We start from the raw sequence: 6,000 nt of genomic DNA on the forward strand, positions 1-6,000 counted from the left end.
GTTCTAGAACTTTCCAGTCACTGAAAAAGAGCCCTGTGTCCTTTTGCAGTTATTCTCGGTTCCACCCTAGCCCCAATCAACGTCTGATCCACTTTCTCTCTCTATGGATTTGCCTTTTCTGGACACCTCCTATTATGGACTCATACAATACGTGGTCTCTGGTGTCTGGCTTCTTTCCCTGAGCACGATGTTTTCACGGTTTACGTTGGAGCATGCTCCTATGAGTAGTTTGTTTCTTTTTATTTTGCTGAATGGTATTCCCAGGACTTGGTTTTTTATCAATGGGGGGAAGATATTTTTAGTCACATAGAAGCCATTTCTTCCTACACGGACACAACTAAAAGGAAGATTGGCTCGGGTGAGGCTTCCATGTCTAGGAAACCCAGAGGTGCATCTCCTTACGGATAGAGACCTCAGAAAGACGTCCCTACAGAAGCATGGCTGTCCTAGCCCGAATGCACTGGATGGCAAAACGGATCCGATCAGAAAGATCCCAGTGGGACAGAATGATGAGCAGAAACCAGTTGGGTCAAATATTCTTTACAATTCTCCTATTTGGTTTCAAATATCAATTGCAAAAGTTGCAATCGACACACCGGATAGCACTCTGGGGGTTCAGGAGAGCAGTCCTTAGAGCATCGCCCAGGGAACTTTTAAGAATCCCAATGCCAGGGCCACTCTTGGAGCAAATAAATGAGAATCTCCATGTGCAGGCTAGGCATCAGTAGTGTTTAACCCTCCCAGGTGATTCCAATGTGCAGCCAACATCAAAGTCAAGGACGACTGTGCTAAATGGTTATTAGGCACCTAAAGTAACTGACTGGCTTGTGCCACGAGGCAGAATCCCATGCCTTCCTTTCCAGGGAGTGGAATATCTGGTCCTGCCCCAAGCGGTCTCGCCAGACCTCCTCTTCTGGAAGCCCACCCGGGAGGTCACAGCTATGGTCCCTCACATCCTCCACACTAACACTGATCCCAAGGAGATGGGCTGGAGCAAACACCATGGTGCGGTGCCATCTGAAACCCTCAGCCACCCTGCTGGAGACAGAGACAAGGCCAGCTTGTCACAGCACTAAGAAGCCTGGGTCTTACTATTTTATTTAAAAAGAAAATAATTGACAAGTACTACATGAATACATTGTCATAGAAAATTTCTTTTTTTTTTTCTTTTCTTTTTTTTTTTTTTGAGACGGAGTCTGGCTCTGTCGCCCAGGCTGGAGTGTAGTGGTGCTATCTCAGCTCACTGCAAGCTCTGCCTCCCAGGTTCACGCCATTCTCCTGCTTCAGCCTCCCGAGTAGCTGGGACCACAGGCGCCTGCCACCACGCCCGGCTAATTTGTTGTATTTTTAGTAGAGACGGGGTTTCACCATATTAGCCAGGATGGGCTCGATCTCCTGACCTTGTGATCCGCCCGCCTCGGCCTCCCAAAGTGCTAGGATTACAGGCATGAGCCACCGCGCCCGGCCATTCTCAGAAAATTTCTAAAGGAAATGGCCCCCAGAACTAACCACAATAATGGTTTGACATGTATCTTTCCAGGCATTTTTCTATGCAATTACCTCTATCCATAAATATGTCAACATATAGTTTTTTTTTATGCTTGAGGAATTATATTAGAACTTGCTTTTCAATATACCACCGAGATCATTCCATGTCAGAACTCACAGCAATGCTTCCTTTCTAAATAAAACACTGCAAATGTGATATAACATTATTCATTTAACCATTCTCCTGTTGATAAAAACTTGCATTGGTCTCAATGTTTTTGCCCTTGCAAATGTTATTTCTGAGCCTCTTTGTACGTATACCTTTGTGCACATGTCCACTTTTTAAAAACAGGCTAGATTCTTAGGAGTGGAGCAGCTGAGAATTCTGGACTCTCCACTCAGCTTTGTTCTTTTATTTGCCCGTTCTAATCACAAAAACTCTATATTCTGGTTTCATTCTTGGTTATAGTAGGGATCTTGTTGCTGTTGTAAGTAGCTTCCTTTCCCGCTTCATTTTCTCATTAAAAATGAGTGATTTTCAGCCAGGGGTGGTGGCATGTGCCAGTAGTCCCAGCTACTTGGGAGGCTGAGCGGGGAGGATTGCTTGAGCTCCGGAGTTTGAAGCTGCAGCGAACCGTGATCGTGATCGCTCCACTGCACTTCAGCCTGGGCGACAGAGCAAGAGCCTGTCTCAAAACAAAAATGGTTTTTGAAAAATCATTGATGTTTGTATTGTGGTAAAATACATATAATGTAAAATTTACCATTTAAACATGATTACGTAGCATTAAATACATTCACATTGTTGTGTAACCATCACCACCATCCATCTCCAGAACTTTATCTTCCTCCCAAACAGAAACTCTGTACCCACGAAACACTGACTCCCCGTTTCCCCTCCCCCAGCCCCTGGCACCCCCCATTCTACTTTCTAAGAATTTGATGACTCTAGGGACCTCATACAAGAGGATTCACATAGTGTTTATCCTTTCATGACTGGTTTATTTCACTTGGCATAACATCCTCAAGGCTCATCCTGTTGTAGAATATGTCAGGATTTCCCTCTTTTTGAAGGCCGAATCATATTCTGATGTAAGCATATATCACGTTTTCTTTATCCATCCATCTGTTGATGAACAGTTGGGTTGCATCCACCTTTCAGCTAAGGTGAATAATGCTGCCGTGAACATGATTGTGTAAATCTCTCTTCAAGTCCCTGCTTTCAGTTCTTTTAGATACATACCCAGAAGTGGAATTGCCAGGTCCTAAGGTGATTCTAGACTTAATTTTCTGAGGAGCCACCGTAGTGTTTTCCATAGAGGCCGCACTGTTTTATATTCGCACGAACAGCGCACAGGGGTTCTGATTTCTGCCCCTCCTCACCAACACTTGTGATTTTGTTTTGACAATAGCCATCCTAACGGATGTGAGAGCCATTGACTTTTGTATGGCAGTCTTGTATCCAACCATGTCACCAAGCTCTCAGATTAGGTTTTCATTTGATGTCTTGGATTTTCTAGGCATATTGTCACATCATCTGGAATGGTGACAATTTTGGTTTTGTTCACTTTAGTATTCGTGCCCATTTTTCTGACTTTACTACGTTGACAATGACCCACATTACAAGGTTGGAGAGAAGCAGTGATGGCAGGCACCCCTGTTCTCTTAGATTTCGCTGTTATATGTCTTAATCTCTGAGAGTCTCTGTAGCCACCCTTACCAAGTTAGGAATGAGGCATTCTGAGCCTGGATTGCTAGGAGTTTAATCAACAATATTCACATTCGCCAAATGCTTTTTGGGGTGTCTATTGAGACGCCTGTATGACTCAGTGCAGTGAATTACATTGATCAATTCCCTAATGATTACTCCTGCTTGCGTGTGTCAGAAAAACCTGTTTGTCATAAACTACTCGTGTCCCACCCAGCGTCCCGATGAGATAAGGCTCCACAGGGACTCTGGGCTGCCCTAGGTTGCCCCAAATGAACAGGTGTCCAGTGATTGCAGAAAAGGAGGAGACGGTGATAGATATGGATCATGTCTTTGCCCCCAAAGAGGGCACATCTGTGGGAAAAAAGTCCCAAAGGAGCAAGATTCTTCAAAGAACCATTGACCCTGTTGTAATAAGGTGGAGAAAACTGTATTCATCAAAACTAACCTTGAGGAGATGTCTGGGTGCATTCAGGAGAAATCCGTTTATTAATAGCTTGAAATGATTGAGCTGACTACCCAAGGAGACCCTCGTGTTGGGCTGAGAACCCGAAGGCCAGGCTCAGCGAGCCAGGACAGGAGCTTGGACAGAGCCTCCTTGTCTGTGGAGTGATGGGAGAGGAAGCGAAGAAGGAAGGCACAAAGCCAGAAAGCACAGCAGTAGTTGGGAAAAAGGAGAAAAAGAAAAGATGCGGCCGGGCACGGTGGCTCATGCCCGTAATCCCAGCACTTTGGGAGGCCGAGGCGGGCGGATCACAAGGTCAGGAGATCGAGACCATCCTGGCTAACAGGGTGAAACCCTGTCTCTACTAAAAATACAAAAAAAGTAGCCGGGCGTGGTGGTAGGCTCCTGTAGTCCCAGCTACTCGAGAGGCGGAGGCAGGAGAATGGTGTGAACCTGGGAGGCGGAGCTTGCAGTGAGCTGAGATCGCACCACTGCACTCCAGCCTGGGCGACAGAGCCAGACTCTGTCTCAAAAAAAAAAAAAAGAAAAGAAAAGATGCAAACCCTGGCATTGAGGCCCCCACAAAGCCACCAAGGAGGGCCCCTGGGAGAGCGCAAACTCTGCTCCGGCTGCCGGTGGTTGCTGTGGTCTGTGCCTGTCACTCCCTGCTTGCTGAGGCTTTCGTGCCTCGGGTCCACTGGGGAGCAGGAGAAAGTGCCCAGTTCTGTCTGTAGAGAGGACATCACTCAGGGAGAGGGGCAGGAGCTGAGGGCACGTGACTTACACCAAGGCTAAGGTGCAACGCGAAGGCCCTGACACCTGAGCCCCTGGGAGTTGAAAGGTGACAGGCTAACTTGGGGGATGAGCGGTAGAGTCCGGAGGTTCTAAATGGAGCACAAGTGGACCCTCGAGCGACCTGAGAATACAACCCAGAGGGCTCATGAACTGACATGGGAAAACAATGACATCTGTTTTCACTCACCTCTCGTTGAAACTGAGCAGTTCCTTGTATTATGAACATAGGTGGCAACCACTTAGTGTTAGCCAGCAGAAATAACAGGAAGTTTCATTCCACACTTTCGTTGTTGCCAGTATCTCAAAATGTTATTCAGGCTCATTGCTATTTCAAAATCCCATGGTCAGAGACCCATCCTCCCGGGTATCAGAAAGCATGGGAGCCCTGACCCTGACGGCCACCAGGCTGCAGGCAGAGGGGCATGGCCCACTTGGACCTGAGGGTGTGTCATTCAATCCAGCAAACATTCATTGAGCACATTCTCTGTGCTGGCCACCAGGTCCAAAGATGAACAAGGCCGAGACCCCGCCGGGAGGAACTCAGGGAATGCGACAGGAACAGATGAGCAAGACAATAGTGACGACGCGACATGATTCATGCTGAGAGTGCCGGGGAGGGCGGGAGGCCAGGCAGGGTTTCTCACGGGAAGTCACATCTGAACTGGCTTTCTCACACTTGCGAAAGTGCGCCCAAGGACGCAGGACTTTCCTGAACCAGAAAAATCCCTGCTCGCGAGTGTGCACATCTCCGCTTAGAGTGCAGAGGAGCAAACAGCAGAAACTTCCCCCGGCTGTGGAGCCGAAACAGGAAACCACCCAGGAGCCCTGTGCAGAAGCGGCCGGGGATTCCCAGTTCCCCAGGACTCAGTGGGCGTTTTCACAGGAAGCCTCTCTGGGTGAAGGCCCTGCTGTACCCCTCCCGCTAGGGATGGAGGCTCCATGAGGTCACAGGTTGTTGTCTGTTTCGTTGGCTAATGAATCTCAAGCATCTATGCCTGGCACGGATTTGCTTTCTACAAATATGTGTTAAATGAATGAAGAAACACAACTGGATCCTTCCAAAATTGACAGGGGCCCAGCACAGTGGCTCACACCTGTAATCCTAGGACTCTGGGAGGCCGAGGCAGGAGGACTGCTTGAGGCCAGGAGTTTGAGACCAGCCTGGACATTGTATTGAGACCCTGTCTTGACAAAGAAATTGTTTTTAATTAGCTGGGCATGGTGATGCACATCTGTAGTCCCAGCTACTCTGGAGGCTGAAGTAGGAGGATCACCTGAGCCCAGAAGCGCAAGGCTGTAGTGAGCAGTGATTGCACCACTGCACTCCAGCCTGGGCAATAGAGTGAGACCCTGTCTATTTTTTTAAAAAATGCTGGGGGCAGCTGGATAAGGCAGGCCGTGGCTCTGTCTCTGTGTGTGGCACTTGTATCTCCAAATCGCCATGGTGCCCTGCATGTAGGTGACCTAGGAAGACACCTCCTCCAGGTCCAGCAGATGTGGAACTGTTTCATGCCATTGAGCAGGTGGAGTGCTGTTGAGGTATGGCTTACTCTGCCCTCTCCCG

This window comes from Gorilla gorilla, chromosome 14, assembly GCF_029281585.2.
Source record: "Gorilla gorilla gorilla isolate KB3781 chromosome 14, NHGRI_mGorGor1-v2.1_pri, whole genome shotgun sequence".
NCBI classification, from domain to species: Eukaryota; Metazoa; Chordata; class Mammalia; order Primates; family Hominidae; genus Gorilla; species Gorilla gorilla.